Genomic DNA, 24282 nt, shown 5'->3' with positions numbered 1-24282 from the left:
GGAGCTGTGCTTCACTTATTTTTTTTCTAAAACTCATGGCCCCACACTTTCTTTTCTTAATCCCTGCCAGGCTTGGAACAGGAAATAAATTATCATCTGTAAAAGATCTGACACTTGGAATTTTTTTGTGGCTTTAGCTTACCATGTTGTAATGAACATGTAAAATGAAAGTTTCCTTGGTAGGTCTTCAATCACCACCACCATTCCTGGAGTACCCTGGAACTTAAAGGGTAAATCTTCAAGTTTCCCTTTTATGAGCTAGACTTCTATTATTCTATCACCACACATGACCATTGGGACAGTAATTAAAAAGCAGTTTCTCTCTGGTGGTGACATCCCCTGAACTCTTATCCTCATATAAATGTTCTCTCTGGGTCAGTTTGCATCTTAATAGCTAGCATTTCTTTTTCACAGACAGAGAATGTGTATGCCACTTAAAAAAAAAAAAAAAAGACCCAAGATTAAATGACTTATTTCTAGCCCACCTTCCTACTTTCCTTTGTCCTCCCTCCTTTCTGTCTTTCCTTCCTTCCTTTCATTGTTTCTTCTTTCCTTCCTTCCTTCCTTCTGCTTTTCCTTCCTTTCTTCTCTTCCTGCTTTGTCCATCCTGAGATACTAGGACGAGAACTTCACTGCTCATTTCCCTCTTCCACTCCACAATTGATCAGTTCTTTTATGCTTCCTCTCTGTCTTGCTCATGCTGTTATCACAGTATATGTGCCATTTCTAGACCCAATGGGCCTCTGAACTATTTTGCGTCTCTCCCTTATTCTGTTCTGTCTTGTGGGAAGTTTGTCTGCTGTGGGGTGAATGTCTCAGACACCCATGTCAGCTGGATACATGTTAGAATTGCTCAATTTGCCAATAGAATACATTGGCTGAAAATCCAATAGAGAGGATTGAGAAATTCAAGATATTTCTCACTCTTTCTCTGCCTCTGACTGCTCCCCCATAGGAGCTCTGTTTCCTCCATGGCTCCAGCTGTCTCACTTGGATGATCTGTGGCCATTGTTCATTTCTGTTAGCTGATTCTGGCCATTTTGTTTTTGCAGTGATGGAGTGACTTCCTGTTGTTAATCTCTCATTTTCCTATTTGTTCTTTTTTCGTGTCTCACCTCTCCTATTGCCCCTCTAAGGATTCCCTGCATTAAATTCCTTCTGTTGTACTTAATGTGAATTTTAGTTTCCTGGGTAGACACTGACTGATATGGTATTGGTGTGGTTGTTTGTATGCTGCCACATTCTACCAGACTTTGAAGAGAAAGGAAATTTTGAGACAGGCATGCGAAGAGATGAACAGAAAATACTGAGTTAAGAGTAAAATGTCTCCTTGGAAATTTCTCTACTGAACAAAGGAAATCCATTTAGTAAAAATTTCAGCATTCATCTTATTTTTAACTCATATTTTCTCCACTTAAAAGTGATGACACCACTGTTCATATAATCAATATGTAGGAACACTAAGCTAACTGATAATTTTGCATTTCATTAATTAGTTCATTAAATGCATGGAGGTAAATCAGGCAGAGGCAAGCAAATCAGGCAGAGTCAAAGCAAAAAGTCCTAGAGCTCAGATCTGCCTTTTGAAAGAGAGGTTTCTGAGACATCTTAGCTTTCTTCTAATTTTTTTTTGTACAGGCAAAAAACAAAAAAGAAGAAAATAAACTGATCTGAAGTTTGTAAGAAAAGAAGATATAATCATACACTTCCGTTTCTTTTCACTTATATATTTCTAATTTCCAGGATGCTAATCTAACTCTTAATCCTCTTATGTACACTGATTGTTAAGTAGTTAGTCATATTCAGGGTTTATGACAATCTTGGGAAGAACTTTTCCTCTGTTTTCTATACCAGTAAAAACACCGAGATTCAGACAGGTTAATTAACCTGTCCAAAATCTCACATTTAATAAATGAAAGAACTAGAAATCCCAATCTGTGTACCATGGACTTGGATCCTTATATTATGCCTATGTGTTTTTCCCACTTTTGTTCTTATGCTTTCTCTATTGGTTAGAGTTCTCTCAGTTCTGAAAGTGAAAGCGTTAGTTGTTCATTCGTGTCAGACTCTTTGCAACCGCATGGACTGTAGACCACCAGACTCCTCTGTCCATGGAATTCTCCAGGCAAGAATACTGTAGTGGGTAGCTATTTCCTTCTCCAGGGGGTCTTCCAGATCAAGGGGTCAAACTCAGGTCTCCTGCATTGCAGGCAGATTCTTTACCTTCTGGGCCACCAGGGAAGAAATTACATTAAAGCTGGCTTAAAAACTAAAGGAAACAAATATTGGTGAGAATCAAAACAACATGAACTCTCATGGTTAGGACATGAAAAATGTACAACCACTTTGCAAGACATTTGGCAGTTTTTACTAAGCTAAACATAAGCTTACATGATCCCACAATTCAACTGAGCTGAACATTATTCCACACAAAATCCAGCACATGATGGTTTATGGTGGCCTTATTTATAACTGCCCAAACTTGGAAGCAACCAAGATATTTATTAACAAATGGACAAACCAACTGTGATAAGTCCCAATAATGGAATAGGATTCAGTGATGGAAAGAAATGAGCTATTAAGCCATGACAAGATATGGGAAATTTTGAATGTGAATTGCTAAATGAAAGAAGCCAGTTGGGCTTCTTAGAATATTGTGTGAGCTAACTATATGACACTGAAAATTGGTAGCAGTTGAGTAAGATGCAAGAGTGATGTAGGAAGAGATAAGGTCACAGAATTAGATAGAATTTGATTTTATTAAATACTGAGTGGAGAATCTTGAGCCAGAGATGTGTTACAAGATGAATGCTTCCTTTTAAAAAGACTACACTGGTGTAGTTTGACTTGGATCGTAGGGGCACCAGGCTGTGGAGAAAGGGAGATGGTTTGGAGCCTGTTATCAAGGACCAGATGAGAACTCTTCAGGTAACAGTAGTCACTGGAGGGGTGGACTGAGTTAAAATTTCAGGTTCAGGGGTAAAGAATCAGCCTGCCAATGTAGGAGACACAGGCTTGCTCGCTGGGTTGGGAAGATCCCCCAGAGAAAGAAGCGAAAACCCACCTCAGTACTCTTGCCTGGGAAATCCCATGGACAGAGGAGGCTGGTGGGCTACAGTCCATGGGGTCACAAAAAGTTGGATATGACTCAGTGGTTAAACAACAACAATAAAAATACAAATGGCCCCACAGTTATAATCCATATATACAATAATGTGTAGATACATAGCAGTCCTTTACACTTCAGTGTAAATTTTTCACACTCTATGCACAGTGTAGAAAATGGAGAGGAGCATGAGGACATTAGGAGCCTATTGTTGAGAAAGAGTGCTACATAAAATTCTGGGAAATTTCTGGAAATGAGGCTATAAAGATGGAAAAGGCCAGCTTCTTCCATGCCACCATTTCTCTTGCAATGGCTTAATATAATAGGATGTAAAAAGGTAATAAATCAATATACTGTAAAGATAATTAGAGCAGATGTTGATTTGCATGGCATAAAACCAACTGCTAAGCATAGCTCACAAATTCACCATGACTGGGTGAATCTGTTTGATGTACAGTGTATGTTTTTCTGAATACATCCCCAAATGTGTATATGTCCCCAAATGGATTTTAAAGATCAGTGCCAATTCATGTTGGCAAAAGGACATCATAAACCACATTGCAAACATGTACACTAATATTTATGACTGATCTACTCCATTATGATGTTCACTAAAATATGTTATCACCAAATAAATTTTGAGAGGAATAAAAATATGTCTTTGCTAATAAATTATTCCTGTAAATTATTGCCCCTGGTTAGTCTTTTTTAATGAAGGCAGAAGACAAATTTTGTCTGTAATTTCTAAAGACTGATGCTTTTGAACTTCCTAAATCATCACTTACTTAACAATTCAGAATTTAGAATGGTGAATAGTTATTGTATAGAATTTTGATCTGGTAAGACACTGAGGTTCTGAGCCTTGTCATTGGAATGTTACAGCAGAGTAGGGGAACGCTACCATTTATTCCTTTGACTGATCATGAATTGGAAAAGAATAGTAACAGTTGGAGAACAGCCCATCTCCAGCCACCATCTGCTTGTTGTAACATAGCTGTATGTTGTCATTTTTTCCTCTTTTATTACTGTTATTAACACACTATAAAAACTGCATTTAAATAGCATTAAGTTTGCAACACAAACCAGCAAAATGGAGTCCCTCAATCTTTAACTTGTTCTGTGGAAATTGTTTTATTCCTCTTCTTAGACATTGTTTGGAGTCATGCAGTATCCTGCTGTTCAGTTATAGTAAAAACAGGTGCCCAGGAGAGGTAATTACCAATTGGTGCTTTCTTTTCTTTTGATTCAAAGCCTTTTGTTCATTTACTGTGTACTCCAATTGGTACCAGACTAATGTATACAAGGATGTCTTAGAGTAGAATTGATCAAAGTTAAGAGAATTTGGCTTTCATAGAAGACATGACAGTTTGGCAAGCAATATAATAAAGTTAAATTTAAAAATAAAAGAATATTTATTTAATAAACATTTATTAAATCTATTAGAAAGACACATTGTGGTCACATTATTTTACATTGTATCTGATATTTCACCTCTAATTATTCATCTTACATATCCTGTCCAATTAATATAATGAAATTAATGAATATAAATTTTTATAACACATTCATGTTCTCAAAATATTTGAATTTTTTTTCAAAATGAAAATAACTTTATCAAATTATACCTGTTTTAATATAAAAGATGAGAGCAAAACACCTTAATATTCTCTACCGTGAGATAATCGTTAGGGTGACGATCCATATGGACATCCATGTGTGTATACAAATGCATTTTTACATAAATGGAATTATACTGAGATACGCTCCCTGAGAATACTCCTTAAAGTGTGTGTGTGCCTGTGTGTGTTTGTGTGTGTGTGTGTGTGTACTATATATACATATAGACCAAAAATTTGTAGATTCTTATACAGAGGGATGTTTTTCAGTCCCCACACTGCTGGCAAGCCAGCAGGATATTGAGGAGACTGATTAATAGACAAGTGCACCTGCCAAAGTCCAGTCAAAAAAATAGAAAATATTTTAAGTGTTTCAAACAGAGGGAATTTAATGTAGGGAATTGATTACACGGTGTTGAAAGGACTGAGGAAGTCAAAGGGGAAGTGAGGTAATCCAGAGGTAAATGATGGCAGGAAACAGCTACTCTAGTGAGAGAAACGAGAAAGGTGACCTTGCACTGAGGCTGGGGCAATCTGCCAGGCTGATTGTGGAGCGGGGGCACTGAGGTAAAGGCTTGGTTTCTGGGAAACTGCTGTCTTTTGCCTTTTCCTTTCTTCTTACCTATGAACCTGCCAGGCCCTTCTATGAAAACAGGAAAAGCCAGTTCGAAGGGAACCTGGGAAATGGAGTTTCCCAAACCCTAGTCCCAGTGTCAGAGAGTAGAGAGGAAAAGGATGGGTGTAGAGCTGAGAGAAATTCCAAATAACTAATTCCACAAGTGAAAAAAACAGAGAATATTTGGGAGGCAGACCCTGGGAGTTGCCTATACTCTTGGATGATTTAATAGGTAGGGACAAAATCACTAAAAGGAAATTAAAGACTTTGCTTTTGCATTCACAGGCAGATGAGATCTGAATATCTGGGCTGTGTGTGTGTGTGTTTGTGTGTGTGTGTGTGTGTGTGTGTGTATTTGTGCGAGAGACAGAGAGACAGACAGAGACAGTAGTGCTTGGCTCATAATAATGTCCCAAACTGGTAGTTATCATTGTCATTTGAAAGCATTTTTTTTTTTTTTAAATTTGGCTACACCAGGTCTTAGCTGTGGCATGTGGCATCTAGTTCCCTGACCAAAGATGGAACCCAGGTCCCCTGCATTGGGAATGCAATATTAACCACTATACCACCAGGGAAGTCCCCCAGACATTTTTAAATGTTTGAAGTTTTCACAGTTACTTTTACAAGTAAAAAATAATCACATTCTTTTCCCTTCCTCTCATCCTTTCTTTCCCCCTGCCAGAGTAATTTAATATGTTGATTTACCCCTTCATTTAACAGCAGTTTTTTTTTAGTCAAAACCAAAAGGGTAAGAGTTAATTCTTCAAGGCATCCACCTAGTTATGTGGACTTCAGGGTGTTGATTGTTGATAGTATTCACAAATACTCCTAGGAGATGTATGATGCCATGAGTAAGACCTCAAGACACAGAGAAGACAGGAAGTGCTAACAGCAGTGGAAGAGCTTGCAGTCTATATGGTGGTGGATGTCTAAGATGTAAAGTATGATGAATAACCACAAACAGAAGCAAAATGTTAAGCTTTACTATTTTTTCTCTTGTTTGTTTTCTTTTTCTCTTTCATATTCTTAATCTCTTGAAGTCTATCATAAAGGCAGCATAATTACTGTTTTGCCTATTTGGTACATTCATTCAAGATGACAACAAACCAAAGCCGAGACAAAACATGACAACAAAGCACATGGGCACATGATGCTCAGTGCCCTCTCCTTCCGTTTTTATATTCTTTTCTATGTGTGTAAGGGGAGTGTTCATTTTATTGTTGAAGCTGGAAGGCAATGGAAAGGGGGAAGTTGAAGCAGAAAACAGGGGAGTCTAGAAGAAGCTGAACAAGTTTCACATCTGGAGCAAAACTATGGGAAGAATATTATTTGAAGCCTTAGTATGGACCTGGCTGTTGGTGGGTTCAACTGCAGACAGTTGCATAGAGAACTGGAGTCTCAGTCAGAGCCCTGGCCAGGACCAGAGTGGGAACACAGAGAAAAATGGCAGACACTGTGTGTGTGAAGCTTGTGATGCACTCTCTTATGAAGCTTCAATGTACTGTGGCCTTGATCTCTTCTAGATTTGAACAACAGAGTTTTTAATAACTATTTTTTCCTCTTTCTAGGACTCCTTCGTGAATCTGTGAGGCTGATCCCAAGAAGTGGATGATGAGGACCATTGGCTGGTATCCTAAATGTAGCACAGGCATAACTGACTGACAATCAGGGGAGTTACAAAATTAGAAAACATGAAGAGGTCAAAAAAGCAACACCAATGACTATCCTAAACAAGATCCAACAGTATCTTTCTCCCGTAGACAGTACCACATGGCCTTACACTAGGTGTGTGCACGGGAATTCCCTATCTCCCAGGAGATGCCCAGCACTCATATTAAGTAGATTTCAAATCATCTCCTTCTTTAGCCCCACAAATATTCCAAGATAGTTCATAAACCTGGAGTGAATATATAGTTTATGCTCAAATTTGGAATCTACAATATTTTTACCTAAGAAGTTAATTATTTTACTAGTGAACATGAAGATACAAATTAAATCCATGGTGACAGACAATTTTATACCCTTCACGTTGAAAGCAGTTAAGAATATATGTACACCTATGGCTGATTCATGTTGTGTTTAGCAGAAGCCAACACAATTCTGTAAATCAACTACCCTTCAACTAAAAAATAAATGAACTAAAAAAAAAAAAGAAGTCTGATAATGATGTGTTGGCTCATGTGGAGCCATGTGAACTTTTAACTCACTAGTGAGAATATAAATTATAAGAGCCACATTGTAGAACCGTCAGCCTTTTCCAGGGAACTAACACCTTCCCTCCTTGGTATTATCTTAGGGGAACTCTTGTGACGTGCTCCAGGAAACTTGGGTAAGAACGGCCATGAGGGAACTTTTCTAATCAAATGTAAAGAATGCTTATAAGGGATCAAACCTGGGTCTTCTGCATTGCAGGCAGATTCTTTACTGTCTGAGCCACCAGGGAAGGATGTGTGTGTTAGTTGCTTAGTTCTGTCTGACTTTCTGCGATCCCATGGACTTTACCCACCAGACTCCTCTGTCCATGGAATTCTCTAGGCAAGAATACTGGAGTGGCCTGCCATTTCCTTTTCCAGGGGAACTTCCCGACCCAGGGATCAAACCCGGGCCTCCGGCATTATAGGCAGTTTCTTTACCATCTGAGCCACCAGGGAAGCCCACGTATAAGGATGATCACCATATTTAAGATAGTCACCCTGGAGATGGGGAAGTGAGATTGAGATCAGTAAGGGGCCTGTAGGTAAGGGTGTTCATCTATTTGGTGGATGAATTCAGTATTGGTGAGGAGCTCAACCATAACTGGTAAGGTTTTATTTCTTTGTTTGGGAGCAGGTTACATGGATTTGATGTTATATTTGCTGTTAGCTATTATATTTTTCAGGGTAAATATTACTTTGGACTAGATGAAGTTGTTTTTCATCTATAAAAATATCGATTTTGTGTTGTTCAGCCTACTAGTTCATTATGCATTTTTAATTGTTTAGAATTTTTGAAACATTACAGTATAAAAAATAAGAAAAGCACACCTACACCTAGAAATATTTTTGCAAGAGTTTTTTGAAACTTATTGCAGAATGTCTTAACTTTGTTAACTCCACTGATGATCAGTCAATTATGTCTGTGCTACATTTAAATAATTGTGGGTTTGCTTCTTTAAATATTGATAGAAACTCCTACCCAAAAATTGAGAACACATGAAGACGTCAAAAAGCCAGCACCATTGACACAACTGACTGTCTTTCTAGACATAGTTCATTGGTGTAAACACAAAATTGTCTCCACATTGTTAAGATATCATGACCTCCAGTGAGCATAGGAGGTGCCTATCCATAGTAACCTGTTTTTGTCAAGGTCTTTGTTATTTTTTTTAACTTATTATACAATGTTTATTCCCCATAGGAATTAAGAATGGTTTGGACTACTATGTAAGGAACATAACAGAGGTCACACAGGAAGTTAGATTCTTGGACTAACCACTACTCATTTTATTTTGACAAATTGTATAAAGGGTGCCACATGAATTAATAAGATCGATGTGAATTGTGTCAATTGTAACGCTATCAAGTGAGTAATAAGTTTACTGACAAAATAGTCAAGTCTTAGTTATTCTTACTGCAAGATAGTTTTAAATATCATGTGTGTGTTCTCAGATGCTCAGTCATGTCTGACTCTTCGTGACCCTATGAATTATAGCCCACCAGGCTTCTCTGTCCATGAGATCTCTCAGGCAAGAATACTGGAGTAGAATGCCATTTCCTCCTCCAGGGGATCTTCCTGACCCAGGAATTGAATCTACATCTCTTATGTCTCCTACCCTGGCAGGCAGATTCTTTACCACTGGTACCACCTAGTAAAATATTTAGTTTTGTCTTTCCTTTACTGTTTATTAACTCAGTGGAAAGCCTTAGACCCCTTGCATGGATAACTCCCCCTCTCTATTATTATTATTATTTGGTCATTCCACAGGGCATGTGGAACTTCCCTGACCAACGATCTTACCAGTGCCCTGTGTATTGGAAGAATGGATTCTTAACCATCATATCACCAGGAAAGTTCTGCCTCTCTCTAGAATTTTTTCAGTTAATGCTTTACAAACAAGTCATTGGATCTGATAAACTCTTATTTGCCATTAAGTCCTCAAACTCAAAATGAGTACCCAATACAGACAGACGATACATATTTCTGAATGATTCAATTTATTTCAAGGTTATTCTTTATTCAATATTTCATCTCTGAAAAAAATGTTCCTTTTGAAGCTTTTTTCTGAGGGCTCTTGCTGATATGATTTCTTTATCCTTTGAAGTGACTTGTCTCTGCTACTAGAGGGTATGTTTCTTGAAGGCAGAATCTGTTTCGGGCAGCTTATAGGAGCTGGTATAATGCATTTGATTTGGTAACACTCCATTTGTACTTTTACCTTTATTGTATGTTGTGTTTCCTTTTGGTTCTTGTGTGTTTCATATTTCTCTACTTAATTTCTTTCTGAGAGCAACTGTCTCCGGTAGTTTGCATGTAAATTTATGAGTATTGGAATAGATGATTTGGACAAGCAAGGGAGCAAATTTCTACTTTAGAGCCAAACCCTCCTAAATGTCTAAAATTTGTTGCATATAAAGTGATAAATCCTCCATCAAAGCATGACTGCAATTTTGTAATTTCCACTATATTTAAAGATATTACCTAAGTTGATGAAATGTTAGACCTGTAATTAGAAGAACTGACCATGAATTGCCATTTTAATTATGCTTCATTATTAATACATATGCTCAGGTATATACCAGGTGTTTGGGGGAACAATTAACATACAGTTCTCATAGTGCAACAATCAGGTAGAGACCATATTGTCATTTTGTCGACTATAAAAATTTGCACTATGGGATCATTTTATAGTATTCATATTTTAGGGGAAAATAATCAAAATAATTGGTTCTCTCTAGGGATTACTGGGACTTCCCAGGTGGCATTAGTGGTAAAGAACCCACCTGCCAATGTAGTAGACTTAAAAGATGCAGGTTCAATCTCTGAGTTGAGCAGATTCCCTGGAGGAGGGCATGGCAACCCACTCCAGTATTCTTGCCTGAAGAATCACAGGGACAGATGAGCCTGGTGGGCTATAGTCCATGGGGTTGCAAAGACTCAGACATGACTGAAGCAATTTAGCACACAGGGATTATTATATTAATCTTTTCCCAGCTCTGTGCTAGGTTTTTTGCTTACATTGTTCTATTTATTGTTACATTGTCCAGCAAACCTCAGAGGGAGATACAGCGCATCATTTCTAGTTTGACTTGTCCAAAGTCATACAAATGGTGAGCTGTGGAAGAGGGACTTAAATCCCAGTTGATCTGACTCCAGAGTCCAGGCTAACTTGCTATGCATTTCAGTTCTTGTTATGTTATGGGGTCTGCATTAGGCAGTTGCTCTTGACCTCCCTCTATTGCTTTGTGTTTTGGCTTTCATGATCCTATTCTAGCTTGGCTCTTGCCTCTGACCATTCCTTCTGCAGTGTCTTTGTGGGCTCTTCTTCCTCTAATTCCTCTTTTGAATTAAAAGCTTATTATTTCCCTCTCGTTTCCATTCTTGAACTACTCTTCTCATTCTAAACATCTAAATAATGTCATATTCACATTGTTTAATTTGCTAGGAACTTGCTCCTCCCCGTGGCCCCATGTGCAATAGGCTCTCCAAACTTAACCCAACTTCATCTTCCTGCTTAGCCTGGCTTCTCTTCTTCTGTTCTTGAGTGTAGTGAATCTGTGGTCTCAACTTCAAACTACTCCTACCTCACCATGCTGGCACATGCTCAGATCTTAGTCATCAATGAGGCCTTGGTATTTTGCATCATTTTTGGAGATCTAGCCTAGCTACTCTAGTCAAACTATTACTACCCTAGTTGAGGCTATCTTTTCTTAGCTAATGCCTGTGTTAAAATTTCAAGCAAAATTTCTTGACTAGTCCTTTAGTCCTGTCTTTAATGCTGTTTAAAGAGTCATTGAAAATGAAAATTTCTCTATGCCACTTCACTGCATTAAACCCTTCAACAGCTTTTCATTACTATTGAAGGAATAACTCCTACATGAGGTCCTCCACAATTAGTCACTGCCATCTCTCCCATCACTTCCTCTGTGCCTCCTGCCATGTGCATTAAAGTTCCATAATTATCAACCTTTTGTATTACCCAAAGGAATCATACTGTTGACCAACCCCACTCCCAGAATTAGGCTTACAATGCCCTTTTTACCTGAAATGCTTTTCAATCTTTACTACTTAGGGGAGCTTCACTAACGTCTATGAATCTTTTAAAATTCATCTCAGAGATCAACTTCTAGAAAGTGTTCCCAGACACTACAACACAAGCTTGGGGTTATTTATACAGAAACTTATTTACTCATATACCAGGCTCCCTCAAAACATTGTGAAGTCTTTGAAGAACAAAGAACATGTCTTAAGCATCTTCATATTCCCAGGGCTTAGAACAATGCTGACATATAGTATGTGTTTAACAGATGCTGAATAACTCCTCAATCTCTCCATGTAAGTTTGTTTTCAAATTTGTGTCACTTCTTGTCAACTTGGGAAAAAAGTAACATTGGAATATAGGCAAAATGTAGTACAGTGAATAGAGTCATTCTATTTCTCTTCATATACGTTAATTTCGTGCTTGCTTTCTTTTGCCATCCAGCGTGTTTCTAACATTCCTCTGATGTTGACTGAAAAATACACAGGGAAATGCTTCTAGGAGAAACTTTAAAAATATCACAAAATAACTGAACTTCAAAACAATCAAATGGTGCGCCATGCATTATATTAAAAAGGATTATTAGCTACTATGTAAAAAAATATTTTAGGCCTGTATTTTCAATAATAATAAGTCTTTGGTCAGTTTTCTGTATGCCATGTACTGCTGCATTCTCATCATACTATGAAACAGCAATTAAAATATTACTCTAAATTTGCATGTGAGAAAACTGAGGTTTAATGAAGTTCGATCAGTTTAACCTAATAGCAAGAAGGGCCAAAATTTCAATAGAAATCCTTATTTAAAGCCTGAGATTGTAACTGCTGGCTGATTCTGCCAGGCATTTGCTTTATTATTGAACTATATTCACAACACTTAAATAAAAACCACAAAGAAATAAACACTCTATGATTTTTTTTTCTTTAATCATTTCCTTTAGTTTTATCCCTAGGAAAGATAGTATTGGCTTTACCAAATCATGGATTCCATGTGGAAATTGTATTTGTCCATTAAGCCCTCCTAGTTTTAGATCTAGGCATATGGAGATGAAAATGAATGAGAAAGTATTTGGGGAGACAATGGAAACTCTTGTGGTAAAGATGATTCATCCCAAGGGGAACACAGGAGGAGAGACCATAAGACAGAGAGAATGTTTCCGTCTGTGCCAAGTTCAGCTCAGCAGGACAATAGCAACTAGGCTGGCCACAGTGTCTCTTCTGCTACAAACCACAGAAATTCTGGTTCGAATCTCTGTACTTAAAATGTAAAGAAAGCATAAACAAGAAGTTCAGCTACCAGATGGGGACTCTTCTAATTAGTTAAGTCTGCTCTAATTTTTGGCCACCAGTTGGCAGATGCAACAGCTGCCAAGGGAGTAAACAGAATATGTTGGCAGTTTTGAATTTTCAACCAGTATATCACAAATAGATTCAATTTAGAAATATTCCCCCCTTTGGTTAAACTCTGTAACTTAATTTTGTCAAATGTCAGGAAGTTAGAGATCTATTATGAAGCATTTCTTTTTCAACATTTCACATTTTTGCCTATAAGTCAAAGGCAATGAAATATATGTTTCCAGGCATGTTGTCTCAGACTCTGTAGAGTGTAACAGTCATGCTTGCATAAAAGAAACATTTTATGATAAAAATGGACTAATATAGTATTTTGTGATTAGAAAACCCAATAAAATGTAAGAATTGTTTTTGGGAAAACACATCTTGAGATGAGCAGGGATGTTAAGAAATTGAAGAGATCTGGTGATTATAGTCACAATCTCTAGTCTCTGTGCATTGTTGGTGGTTCATGCTTTATAAGCAATTGGTAACTGGAAGCAAAATTACGTAACTATATAACTCAGAGGATGAAGGACAGTGTTACTTTGACTTTTTTTGGACATAACTGCTTTCTTTTGAAATGATAGGTGATGGAGTTATAATTTTTCCATTCCCAGGAATGATCAGCAAGTTTCCTTAAATTACTTTTCCCCTCAGCTGCTATCATGAGTGGAGAGGCTGAGTTTTAAGTTATACTTTATTTACTGTTGAAAATTGTGTCCTTGCTTTTATCTACATGTATTTAATAAATCTTTGTGAGTACTTAGCATGTATTAGGCACAGTGCTTGTCCTGGGTCCACTGAGTTAAACAATACACAGTCCCTAGTGATTGCTCATGTTGACAAGAAGCCTAACAGCCACCATGTATTATGACAATGTCTGCATTGGATGTAGGTCAAGTGTGTCCTGGGCATTCACAAGAGCAAATATAGAGGAGGATAAGTAATTCTGCCTGATTGGTGGGGTATTATAGAAATATTGCTAAAGGTAGTGATATTTAACACAAACATTTTTTTTCTTTTTTTTAGAAACTAAGACCAACCAATAAAGTTTGTGGGAAAGAGGATTACGAAAACAGAGACATGTTTTTGGTAAAATGTAGTTTGGGGCTTTTCTAGTGGTTCAGTGATTAAAACTTGTGCTTCCAATATGCTTCCAAGGCATAGGTTCAATCCCTTGTCGGGGAACTAAGATCCCACATGCTATGCAATGAGACCAAAAAAAAAAAAAAAAAATGTAGTTACATGGGACACAAATAGTAAATGGGATCTTGATAAAATAAAGAGCTGATGGTGTTGGTAGGGAACAACCAGGCAGAGAGTAGTGATTGAGAAGATGTTTCATAGGTTTTTGACTTAGAAAATTAAGAATGCTGTGTTGCGCTTGATGGAAAAGATAGGAAATGCAGGGTGGCAAGCAGGTTTTATGGAATGGATGAAGAGTAACATGTTATAAATATCAAATTAACATTATTAATATTGATATCAATATCATTAGGATATTGGTATATTGTGTCGATCATGCTAATAATGTTGGTGATGATAACATAACATTTATTTGCTATTGACTTTGTATCAGATGTTGAGACAAGTGTTTGATACTTACAGACACATGTAGTCCTCATCACAGTCTAATGAGATCCAAACAGGAATCAGAGGTACTCTAGGTCATGGTAGAGTTGTGATTCAAGTCCAGGTAAGTTAAGTCCATATTCTTTAATAGTTCACACAATTTGGACTCAGCTTTCACTGTATTCTGGTTGGAATGTCTAAAAAGTAGCTGTCAATATACTTTTGGACCTTAAGAATAAGATCTGCGTTAGAGTCATAAATTTAGTTTTCATCTGCCTTTAGATTGTAGTTAAAACTATAAATGTAGGTTTTGTTTTTGTTTTGCACCTATGCAGGGCAGTGGTTTCTAATACGGACCATCTTCAGCCATCACCCTGAAATTATAGCTAAATACTGTTATCTGTATTTCCCTGAGAGAAGAAACATCCTAAAGAGGTCACCACTCCATCAGTATTTTAAGAACCTTTGGTGTACGCTGAGAAGAGATAAGTATTATAATAATCCCTTGAATTCTTCATCTTGAAGAAACCTCTGGGACTGCCAATTCTTTATTGAATTTTCAAACAAAGTGATAATAAAGAAATTCAGGATGAAAGGTTTGAAGGACTAAATGTAGCATGTAGAATCTTGGAATAGAATATCTTCAGGTATTTCATTCTTGCATATCTGTAGCTTTCATCTTGGTTTGCAAGAGTGAGGTGGTTTAACTAGAGAGGAAGTCATCTCATTGGTCTTGGTCTGTTCCTTTCTTAAACTGGTCCTTTGCTTCAGATATAATCAGGAAATCTGTCAACTCTGGTCCTTGGTATAAGTAAGGCTTTGATCTTAGAACTGATAATTTTATATGTCTATCTTCTAGGCTCCATACTCTTACCTTTGGGAAATGATCTTGTGTTATGTGGCCCATTGTGAGCAAGAAGCAAGAAGAGGCAGAGTGGAGAATAAATAAATAAGCTGCTTAGTCTCCTAAGTTGCTATCTCTCTCTCTCAGTTTTAACTTTGTTGCTCCATCTTATTTCTTGAATGAATTCAGGTTATTTGGCAGAATTTGGCACAGAACCGTTCTCCTTCTTCCCTTATTTGTCATATCCTCATAGAGACTGATAATCTGGTGATGTGTTACCTTTTTACTCATTCTTTTGCTCTTATGTATAAGGCATTTTTTGAATCAATTTTTACAACTTTAGGAATTTTCTAGATGAAGAACTATGCAATCTTTCTAGTTATCCTAGTTAGCAAAAAGGCAAAAGTAAAGGAAAAAAGAAAATATTAGTTTCAATGCCTTGAAAATACCCTGCAGATAAGCTGTGTATATTTGATTGAGTGAATGAAAGTAAGAATTACCAGTACTTGAGAAGAGAAAGGGGCTTCCCAAGTGACTCAGTGGGTAAAGAATCCACCTGCAATGCAGGAGATGCAGGTAGACGGAAGTTTGATCCCCGGGTCAGGAAGATCTCCTGGAGGAGGGAAATGCAATGGAGAATCTGGAGAATCTTATGGACAGAAGGGCCTGGTGGGCTACAGTCCATAGGCTTTCAAAGGCTCGGACAGGACTGAAACAACTGAGCACAGATGAGAAGAGAAGGAAGGGGTGTCAAATTTCATCCCTTAGTAAGTTTAAGTACTAACATAACCTTACCAAGAGCATGAGATAGATTTTGCCTTAAAATGCCATTTCCTGGAAAGTATTAGTGGCGAAATGAAAATCTTCTGGTCAAAACTCAGTCCTGCCTTGCCCAATGCTGGATGCAGTGGCACAGAGTGCAGAAACTCATGGAGGGGAAATTCTGATGTCACGTTAGCATGTTCTCACATATTGCTTGTTGCATGCCAAGCCCATATGTCCAAGCAATGGCTCTTCTTAGACATGCCTGTTGTGGTTATCCCTAAGAAGAGAAGCATCTAATAGTACAAGATATATCTTCGAGATGTTTTGCTCTCTTTCTTTTCTGTGTTTATAAGCTCAACTTAACTCTTCTTTCGTCCACAGTGGAATGACCCCTGACTTCTCTTTAAATCGTGGCTTTGGCATCTATCACAAGACATCTTGGAAACTGAAGTGCTGCTTCCTTGGCTGAATGTTTAAGACAATTATTGGCTACTTTAGTTTGCATAAGGTAAATCTATAAATTCTTAAACTTTAGTAAAAATGTACTCAAAAAAGATATGGCAAATTCTTTATGCCTTCCTATAAAAAAGAGCTTTCTATCTTGAATTAAACATTACTGGAATTTAAAATAATTCAATTTATATAATTTGTGACTAACAACTTGAAAAACATTAGCTTACTTTATATTGAACTGTTCCTGAATTACTGGCATTTCAGGACAGCATTTGGGGTCTCCCCCAGTGGCTCAGTGGTAAAGAGCCAGTCTGCAATGCAGGAGACACAGGAGACGCAGGTTCGATCCCTGCATTGGGAAGATTGCCTGGAGAAGGAAATGGCAACCCACTCGAGTATTCTTGCCTGGAGAATCCCATAGACAGAGGAGCTTGGCCGGCTGCAGTCTTTGGGGTCCAAAGAGTTGGACACCACTGAGCGACTGAGCACACACACACACAGGATAGCATTTATTGTTGTTTTGTTGGGGTTAATGGTGTGGGTTCTTAAGAAAAGATGATAGTTTGATTTTCAGCTCTACCAATTGTTAGCTGTGTGACTTTGGGTAAGTCACTTAAACTCTTTCACGCCAGCAGTTAACGGGAAAATAACAGTACCTACCTCATAAGACTGTTATGAGGCTTCACTGAGTTAATACATGTATATCTATTAGAAACATTCCTGGTACAACTTTAGCCAATATTTATTGATTATCAACTATTTCTTTTTGCTATGGTTCATGATGGACTAAAATGCTCTAAAGCTATTTGATAAATAATAAAGCTTCAGAAACGTTTAGTTTTTAGCTAAATCTTTTCAAAATTTTAATACAAATATATTACAATATTATTATAAAATTTGTATAAACAAAAAATAAAAATATAAATACACCTCCATCACCTCAATTCCTACTGACCATAGCTAAATCACTGTCAATAGCCCAATGTGTATTTTTTGCGTTGTATGTTATTCATGAGCACACAATTACCCTACAAAAACCCTTTGAAGATATTAGATCATTGCCTCCATATTATTTTCCAGATTGCTTAGAAAAATAACTCAAATATACATGGCATAGTCCTTTTGGCTTCATTTGTATAGACCTGCCCTGTTCTTCTAATAGTGGCGAACTAGTCCTTAAAAGATATGTATAATGAAATCTATCTCATGAATGCCATTTAATTTGCCTCTAAGTGTTTGTTATTTCAAATAATGTCACCAGTAACAATCTTATACATCTAACAAAGTTCAGTAACTGGCCCCCTTGAAGGCCACATTAAGAGTGAAGATTCATCTGGTTTGGGTTTCAAATTGTTTTATTTTTATTTTTAATTAATTTATTTTAAATATTTATTTATTTGGCTATACTGGGTCTTAGTTGTGGTAAGTGGGTCTGGTTCCCTGACCAGGGATCAAACCTAGGCCCCCTAGATTGGGAGCGTGGAGTCTTAGCCACTGGATCACCAGGGAAATCCCTTCAAATTGCTTTAAACATTAAAAAAACAAAAAAGTCAACATTTATAAATCAAGTGAATTTAGATGAAAAATCCAGATTTTTGGATTCTTCTCTTAAAAAAAAATCTAAAGATCAATAACTTCTGGGTCTATTTCTTGAATTGCAGTAACAAGATTTGACAGAGTAGAGGCAGCTGTAATTATAAATTCCTACCTATTCCACCTGCTACAGTTCTTGCCTCTTCCATTGCCTTGCACTTGGCTGGTTTTCCTCATTTATATTACCTGCTTGATTCTCATGGGCTCTGAAGTTTGTGATCCCTGAGATGTATCATTAAACATTTAAATTGTATCACTAAATGATAAAGCCTAAGTTGTGAATTTCTGGGTCAAAGGGTAGAATCATGCTAAATTTTTTATAGTACTGTCAAATTATTTATCACATTTTATTAAATACCCAGAGTGCTTTTACTTCTAGGCTCTCAGCTAGACCTAGCATTCATGCAACATAAATCAAGTAGGAAAAAAAAAAGGCAAAAATGTCTAAGTTTCTTTGAATAGCAAAAACTCGATGTAAGGATTTATAGAGGAATATTTAGAGATTGTATCAACTTGAGTCCTGGTGAGAAACAGAATGGATACTCAGCCAAAATCTTGAGGAAAATGGGTTGAGGGACCATTTACAGAAGTGTGGGTGGCAATAGGGACTTCCCTGGTGGCTCAGCAGTAAAGAATCCACCTGTAATGCAGGAGATACAGGTTCCATCCCTAGGTCAGGAAGATCCCCTGGAAGAGGAAATGGCAACCACTCCAATATTCTTGCCAGGAAAAATTTCATGGACAGGGGAGCCTGGAGGGCTACAGTCCATAGAGTGGCAAAGTGTTGGACACAGCTGAGCACAGGTGGGATTAAGAGAACCAATCAAGGATGTGGAGTTCCATAAAGAAGCTGTTTATAACCTCAATCTGATGGGAAAGGAAGAGGACATGGCATTTCAGGAGGACATGGTATTTCAGGAGCCCCTGGGAACTGGACTTACTCATAGGGGTTGTCGTGGGACACAGCCACTGCTAAAATTTGCTACTGAGATACAGTGGGAGTGCAGCTCAGCATTTTCTGGCCACTGTCTCCTTCATTCTTGCTGTCATCTGATGGTGCCTGCTATTGGTTAAGCCCCTCCAAAGCCGCACAGACTGGCTGAAGCAGTTCTTAGGGATCAGAACAGGAAGTATGGAGAATACACAGGGGAGGAATATACAAAAATAGAACTGCTACCACAGGGCTGTCTAGTCTCAAAGGTCCTAGAACACTTTCACTCTTATCTTTTTCATGATCATTGCATTAAAAAAATTGTATTACATCACCCAACCATAAAAAAATCTGTAGTTTATAAATATTTATTGCATTGATGAGTTTAAATGATTAAAGTGCTTGTGGGGAAATCCCCCACAATAGTAATAGGATGCATATAAAGTCTTTATCAATTTAAACAATGTTTATATTTTTTTAAAGTTCATGTAAAATTACTTCAACCTTTTTAGCTTTGTCAACAAGATAAAAATTTAATGAAAGCTCCCAAAGGCTGAACACAAAGAGAAACCAGAAAAGTATTTTTCAAAGCGGAAAAATCAGGTACCTAAGTAATTATGTATTGGGGTAGATAGTGATGAGAGTTTCAGATAAAGGACTTTGGAAGTTTGGAAAAAAGAAAGATCACAGTGGTTTAACTCCCTTGACACAGGTCCAGTAAGAGGTCTTTCGAAGTGCCCTTCACTCCCACTATAAGGAAAACTGACTGAAATCTACAGCAAGCTAACAACTCTGCTTCTAACACTCTTCCCCTCTGGTCCCTCCATCTGTGCTAAATTCCTATTACGAGTCGATTGTAAATCTGATTACGTTGTTAAGTAAACCAAATCTGATTAAGCCAGTTTCACTAATATGATGACTCAAAGCATTCAATATTAAGTAAACGAATGAATATGAATTTTAAATGAAATTATTTTTACAAGGAACTCTAAGTGGAATGTGTTTTTAAAGAAATCATTGATACACGAGCTAAGAAAAGTTTGCTGTTGAATTAGAAGTAGAAATTTTGAAAGTTGGAAAAGTTCATAAAATGCAAGACTGATAAACATTTTCCAGTGTAAACATTTTCACTGCATTTAGAGTGCTTTGCACATCCTAAACATCTTGCTGCATCTTGAAGAAATAAAAAGTGGGCATCGTATATTATAAATAATGGATGTGTTTTATGGAAAGAGTAGAAGGTAGAACTCTGAGGATCACTCATCAAAGACGACTCTTGTCCTCATCACAAGTTTGCAACCGAAGCATTTGTCTATGTTTCAAAGTCCATTAACATTCAGTATGTGTGTAGCATGTAAAAAGTATTTGTGGCTATCATATTTTTGGATTAATTAACTCATTGGAAGTCCTGTGAATGAGTCAGAAGAGGGCTTCCTCTAATTTCGGCTAAGAAGATAAGGCACATTTCCTCAAGAAGGGATAATTTTCTGCCGGGCCCTTGCTAGATACCCCACTACTACCCTTATTTACATAAGGAAGCAAAGTCTTCCTCAGTGAGTAAATCAATTACATTGAGCAAACATTTATTGAAATTCCATGGCCTTCAGGATAAAAGGGAAGTGATTGATCATAGCATAAAAGTATATTTATGATCTGGTTCATCTCCCATTGGTCCTCACCTGACTTATCTTTTCAGATTAACAAGACAATATACTTGTGAATTTTAAACTCCTACTATGTGTCAGTATTGTATGCTTTTGTATGTTCTCTTTCAGAGGCCTAAAATGCCTATCATGTCATCAGGCGTGTATTGAATGCTGATTATTCAGTGAAAACTTTGTTCATTAAAAAAAAAAAATCGGATTCATTCCACTGCCATTTTTATACCAAATTTTCATCTTAAAGGAGAAAGATTTATAGATAACTACTTATTAGAATTGTGTTTCTAATAACTGTATTAAGGATACTCAAAACCACACACACACAAAAAAATCACACTGCTAGAGGATGTTCTAGTGTATTAGAACAAGTAATTTAAAATGATGCTTGTATAGAAGTAATGTTTACAAAAAGACTTAAAGTTAACTAAAAGTATTTAAAGTTCAGTACATTGTTAAGTGCCTAATACATGTGCTGTCAGAAAACACATCATAAGATATCGTGTTAATCCAATGATATAAACAAAAGTGGAGAGAAAATAATGACAAAATATCTAAAAATTTATTGTGTGTAACTAGGTGGTGGCATTAGATTACAGGTGTTATTTTAGTCTGTACTCTCCAATATTCTAAAACAGTTAAAAGGTATTACTTTGATAACAAATAAAATATTTAAACAAGTCTCAATACTTTGTTCAAGGGTCATCACTTTTCTTATGAAGTGCTCCTGAATCATTCATCCTTACCATGCATTACCCTCTCTCCATTGACTTATTATTTTTTACAAATAGTAGTAAGTATATTGAGTTTATTTCTCTACTTTTGTGTCTCCTCAATGAGACAGATGGAGAAGGAAATGACAACCCACTCCAGTACTCTTGCCTGGAGAATCCCATGGATGGAGGAGCCTGGTGGGCTATAGTTCATGCGGTCACAAAGAGTTGGACATGACTGAGCGACTTCACATTCACACAATGAGACAGAAAACTTTTGAAAGAGACTGTTTCAAAATTTTATCTACAGTATTAACACATATTATAGTATAATCTGAATATTGTGTATGTTTGGGGTTCAAGCAATGTAATATAACGTGAGTTTCTTCAACAAAATTAGCAATATTCTCCAACTACCTGGCAGAGAGGAAGAGGGTTATGCTCCTTATGTGACTTCTCATCATTAGGCCCAATTTCTATAAGACTCCATGATCTTCTCCTAGGTTGAGACAGTGCTAAATAACTTTTAATACCATCAGGCCATGAATATTATATATTTCAAGACAAAATTTTCCCTGAATTTTCTTGTGTTTCTTCAAATACTTCTCATTATTTGCTTTTCGAAAAAGCCTAAGGAAGTTGGCATATTGTTTATTTTTTTAAAAAAATTATTAACAATAAGTATCAGAGTTTTATTTTTTCACACTAGTGAGCATGAATTGTTTTTTAAAAATCCGTTTATTTTATAATTATGTATTTTTATATTGAGTACTTTAGGGAAGAAAATAATTGCAATGACTTGAATTCATAATATAATTAATCCCTGGGTTCAATAAAAGCCTTTATAATTATACCCAGTCAATATTAGAAATGTCTGTAGACACTAAGTCAGCTAACAAAATAAGTAAAATAATTATATGAAATATAAATCTCAGGAATGGGAAACATCCATGATCAGGTAAGTCACTTTGCCACTGTTTTTTTAAAAACATGATTCACATTTACTTCAATCACAAACACATTCATTGCAAGTGTTAACTTACACCACTGATGCACCATCTTAAAACTAAGATCTTAAAAGAAACTTCAGTTTAATGCAAAGAAATTCAAGAAGAAAATTTTGGGACACTTGATCAGAAGATTTTGGTGGCTGTCGAAATACTCAGGTGTACACAAAGGTGCAAGAAAGCCTGAGAAAGAAGAGTTGTTTCCGTTTCCCATTGAACACAGGATCCAAGAAATAGGTCAACCAAATATTCTATAGAAATTAGCCATCCAACCGTACAGTGCCAATAAAGAACTTCTTACGTTAGTAATGTACCACATTTTAAAAGCCGTGGCAAATGTTACAAAAACAAAATATTTAGAGTAATATTTACAAATACAAACATAAGTAGCTTTTTGCCTTCTATAAATAATAATCTTTGAAATGCTAAAAATGAGGTCCTGCTGCGGTTCTTTTCTGGTGTGGTAAGCTGTAGGTGCACGTGGTCTACTGATTTATCTTCTCGAAGTATTCTTGGAAGCAGTTGGATGGGGCTTGATTGCAGGAGAAGCCAATGTCCTACTGGCTGGGCAGGCTTCTCCGTTGGTTTCCACAAACTGAAGTGCCTTCACCAAGCAGAGGGTTTCTTCCATGCTTCAGCCCGCTGGGAGATCACTGATACTCAAATGCTTGATGACTCCGTTGGTGTCAGTCATGAAAAGAACTCATAGTGAAGGATCAGAACCTTCTCACTGCACACTGTAGTGTCAGGGGAACTGTTCAGTCAAATCTGACAAGAGCTTAATGTCCATGTGGCCCAGATCAGCATTCTTCCTCTGTGTGTTTATCTAGGCCAGGTGGCTGAGGTGGGAACCCAATGACACTACAGCAAGTTCACAGTCCACATCATGAAATTCACTGGCTTTGTCCCTGAAAGCAGTTGTGAAATTTCTGTTCACAAAAGTGAAATCCAAAGGATAGAAGAAGAGCACCAAATATTTCCCCTTAAAGTCATCAGTTTAGTCCTCAGTCGTGTCTTTGAACTCTCCATTGCCAATGGCAGTACCCTTAATATAGGGCACTTGCTGGGTGATGGCAAGGATATGGTGTGAGGAACTGATGCTAGAGACCAATTTTGTTTGGCCAGAACTAGACCACAATGCATTTGTCAAGCACGTTCTTCAGCAGACATAAGGGCTGCATAGGCAGAAATGCCTCAAGGAATGGCTTTCACATGTCAGACAAGCAATGTCCAGAGTAACCTTCCCACCATGGTGGCCATCTTCACTGTCAAGAATGAATCTTTTTTCAAAAAAAAGTATACAGCTATTATTTAATGTATTGATTTATTGGCTGAGCAGGGCTTGTGGGATCTTAGCCCACCGACCAGGGATGGAACCCACATCCCTTGAATTGGAAGTGCCAGGGAAGTCTCAAGCATGGCTCTTTAATTATTACTTTCCCTTATTTTCTAATGAATAATAATGTATCTTTATTTCCCCTTCAGAGGATGTATGACATTGTACTAGGTCCAATGATGGTCTCTTATTGAGATTAAAAATATTTTTTTATTAAAGTTTCTAGCAACTTCATGAGAAAAAGACTAAAACCTGTATTTTTAGTTTTTAGACAAATGACTAGTTTGCCTCATTTCCTGTTTTTCAGTTTAAATAAGTACATACCTAAATAAATTGAGTGCTCTTAAATCTATCTCTCTGCTAGATGAAATAAAAATTAAAGATAATAAGAACAAATTGCCCTAGCATGAGACAATGGAACCCAAGGCTGTATCTGAGTTGTGGTTGGAAGTATGAAGCTATGGTTGTAACTTTGGGAGCAACAAAGAACAGGTGAATGAATT

The 24282-nt window shown here is 37.1% G+C and overlaps 1 long non-coding RNA gene and 1 pseudogene across 1 annotated transcript; one reads left to right on the top strand and one right to left on the bottom strand.

Annotated features, from left to right (window-relative positions):
* Positions 1 to 3947: 3947 nt before the first annotated feature.
* On the top strand, positions 3948 to 12861 carry LOC145511649 (uncharacterized). The gene is made up of 3 exons (XR_014058024.1): positions 3948 to 4102; positions 6907 to 8337; positions 10404 to 12861. It is a non-coding gene; the product is annotated as an uncharacterized LOC145511649 (long non-coding RNA).
* A 10067-nt stretch (positions 12862 to 22928) lies between these two features.
* LOC145509071 (thioredoxin-dependent peroxide reductase, mitochondrial pseudogene) lies at positions 22929 to 23703 on the bottom strand (annotated as a pseudogene).
* Positions 23704 to 24282: the final 579 nt, after the last annotated feature.

This window comes from Giraffa tippelskirchi, chromosome 6 (assembly GCF_054371585.1).
Source record: "Giraffa tippelskirchi isolate mGirTip1 chromosome 6, T2T-mGirTip1v1.2.pri, whole genome shotgun sequence".
NCBI lineage: Eukaryota > Metazoa > Chordata > Mammalia > Artiodactyla > Giraffidae > Giraffa > Giraffa tippelskirchi.
The sequence above is the reverse complement of the archived record's forward strand: the minus strand, read 5'-3'. Positions and strand labels throughout refer to the sequence as shown.